Source organism: Pteropus medius, unplaced genomic scaffold (genome assembly GCF_902729225.1).
Source record: "Pteropus medius unplaced genomic scaffold, Ma_sr-lr_union100, whole genome shotgun sequence".
Classification (NCBI taxonomy): domain Eukaryota; kingdom Metazoa; phylum Chordata; class Mammalia; order Chiroptera; family Pteropodidae; genus Pteropus; species Pteropus medius.
The window spans coordinates 863,431-866,864 of NW_024349141.1; the positions used below are offsets into that span (position 1 = coordinate 863,431).

A 3,434-nucleotide genomic window follows, 5' to 3' on the forward strand; every position below is an offset into this window, starting at 1 on the left:
TTTCAGTGGAAGAAAAAGACTATAAATGGATAAATAATAAATCAACAATATACTTCTGGATTATGATAAGTGCTATGAGGAAAATAAACAGATGACCTGATAGAAGATAATGGCATTGTCCCTACTATAGTTAAAGTAGTCAGAGAACATTATGGGTTATTTCAAAGAGCAAATGTGAAGGCAGACATTGTATAAATAGGTATTTTATTGACATAGTCTGATCTCAGGACATGCATCAAGCGGAGTTACTAGAAAACATGACACACTTAAGTGAGAGTATTGAAGAGAGCTTAATGAGAGACTATAAAGTTATGGGTAGGATTAAGGGAAACTAATAGGGTTAGTGCTATCCCCTATCTCATCTGGGCTTGCAAGGAGAGGGAGGAGTTTCTGGAGTTTGGCATAGGTTGCTATAGTTGTAAGAGAGATGCTCAATAGAAGCAATGGCTAAAATAAAACAAAATGAAAAACAGCTGTGTCATGTCATGGTGTAAAAACCCTAAACTCACTCTTCTCCTGTTTTTCAGCTTTCTCCAGTACATCCACAATTAGTGAAACCCAGCCAGAAGCACAAAGCCAAGTCAAGAAGAATGGAAATATATATGGGCGGCCAAGCCAATGGAAAATAACCATCATGAGATAGGATGAGCCAGGTTCTAACATTGCTAGATTGAGATCTACCATTGTTGAAACACCAATGATGGGAAATATCCAACTGAAGAATGAGAGAGGATGTGGTTCCATAGAGTAGCGGTTAGCACATCTGCTTTACACGCAGAAAGTCCTGGGTTCGTGCTCCAGTGGAGCCACAGTCCATGGTCTACTGCTATGCCACCCTGAACGAGCCCGATGTCTGATTTCAGAAGCTAAGCAGGGTTGGGCCTGGTTAGTACTTGGTTGGGAGACCACCTAGGAAGACCAGGTGTTGTAGGCATAAATAATAATAATAATTAAAAAGTAAAAAAAAATAAAAAAAGAATGAGAGAAAGGAGTGTACAACTAATGCCTCACCATAAAACTGTCCTGGGCAAGCAGACGTTTCATGGTGTAGGACCACCAAGACTGTTTGTCTTACAAGATACAGTAGTCTTTGCAACTCAGTAGCTAAAATCTTTCCCATTAAGTGTCAATCTATAGCAAATCCTATTATAATGAGATTGTATTAGGTAATATTTTTAAAAAAATCAAAGCATCTTGGCAATTATAACAACAAACATTCTAAACAAGAAGGAACCAACTAGTTGAATGATTGTTTAAGATATTCAAGATGACAAGCTTTGATAGATTAAGCTCTGGTTTATCCTGAGTAAAATGGAAATTGCCTCCTGGCTGGTCTTGGATAAATTTGGATTGCAGGTAACAGGTGACAAGATGAATTTCCTTTCTAGTCAAATCACTTGTCACCATTCAGTCCACATTCAATTATTTGTGCTATCTTCAGCATTCAAGATATATTTCTATTTATATACCAAATTACGGGAAGCTATTTAAGGTCTAGAAAGGAATTCTCTTTTCCCGATGTATTTCATATCCCTTCAATTTAAAGTAATATATTTGTGGCTTATTCCAATTCAGATCAACTTTACAACTTAGCAAACATTTATTGAATTCCTATATGGTTCAGACAAAAATTGCATAGACTAAAATTACCTTCGAAATGCTCCTAACTCACCCAATGTGTACCATACTATATGTGTGATTTTGTGTTTACAACCCTTTATCAGTTTATCTATATTCTTTTTATTCAATATTACTCTATGACTCACATTTAATATTTAAATTTCTTTCCTTGAGGATTTTGATATAGCATCACTGCCTATTTGTCTTGTCACTTAATCAATGTGTTTTTCCTCTTGGTCACTAGTTGGCACACTTTAGAGTTATCCGCACATTTTTTCCATAGGTTTTTCCAACATATATTGACTGTGGCAGGCCTAGTCATGTTCACTGACTGTTTCAGATAACTAACGTAATGGTGGCATTGCAAGCTGGCATGGTTGAGATCCTGAGCATTGGAGTTGCCTAAATTATGACTCCACCGCATTGTGCCAGGCACCATGGCGACACGAGGATGAGTCTTATGCAGTGTCTGAACTCAAGAAGATCCTAGCCTTAAATAGAAAGAAGATAATACAGATTAAGTACAGAACAAAAGGGAAGGTAGTTAGCAAAGCAGAGGAAGAGGTTACATCCGGGAACTGTCAGAAAGGCTAAAGGGAGGAGGTGACATTTGAGCAGTACCTGGAAAGATCAGTAGGATCTTAAGAAGGCACAAATTAAATGAAAGGACAGTCTAGGCAGAGAGAACATAGACAAACTCTAAGAGCCGAGGAAGAGCAGAAGCATTCAGGGAATGTGAACATCTAGAAGTTATGACTGCTGGAGTAGAGAGGAGGGGGCTGTTGCAGTGGCAAGAGTAAGGCCAATAGGATAAAACAAGTCTGGATTTGAATCTTAGCTCTGCCTCTTATGTGACCTCACTAAGATACTGTGGTCTCATCTTTTGAATAGCAAAAACAACACTATCTCCTAGAATGGTTTTGTAGGTTAAATGAGCTGAGGTGTTCATTGAATGCTAGTATCTTACCTTCATACTTTATTTTTCTTCTGAAATCACTGTACCTCCAAAGAAAGCAAAAAAAAGAATTTGAATACTTATTTTAAATTATATATAATAACAATATCGATTGAGAATTCAATATATGCTAGACACTGGGCTTACTTAGTACTCTGTATACATCCCCTCCATGAGTCATGTTCTATATCATACTGATTTTAGAGTAGATGAGAAAACTGGGGCTTATAGAGGTGAAGTAAAGGTCCTAAGACTGTTAAGTGGTACCACAGGAATTTTGACCCAAGCAGTCTATTTTTATGGTCCATGTGCTTAAACACCACACTAAGTCGTGCCCTGTTAAAGTTCACCCATTTATTCAACACAAATTCACTGAATACATAATATGTGTCAGACATGTCAGTAAGCCAAAGAAACAGTAATCTCTGACCTCATAAACCTATAGTCTGCATAGGAAGAAGATCAACAAACAAATAAGTAAACTGTATAATATTTTAGAATGTTATAAGTTCTATGGAGCAAGAAAAAAATCAGGAACAGACAGTAAGGTGTGCAGGAGGAGGTTACAATGTTTAAATATGATGATCTGAGTAAAGATAACTTTGGTTTAAATATAGTGGTCAGAACAAAGGTGACACTGAACAAGACTTTAAGGAAGTGAGTACGGACACTCGAGGGTATCTGGGAGACCACAAATGAATGGGCCCTGAGATGGCAGCAGGCTGGGCATGTTGTAGAAACAGCAAGGAAGTCAGTGTGGCTACAGTGGAATGAGTGAGGAGGAGTGGCTGACCATACTTTGTAAGATTTTGTGAGCTCTAGAAAGACTCTGGCTTTTCTAAGAATAAGTTGAGAGCCT

The 3,434-nt window shown here is 37.7% G+C and overlaps 1 pseudogene; it reads left to right on the top strand.

Annotated features, from left to right (window-relative positions):
- The first annotated feature begins 818 nt into the window (after window positions 1-818).
- LOC120617007 (uncharacterized) lies at window positions 819-934 on the top strand (annotated as a pseudogene).
- The last annotated feature ends 2,500 nt before the right edge of the window (window positions 935-3,434 follow it).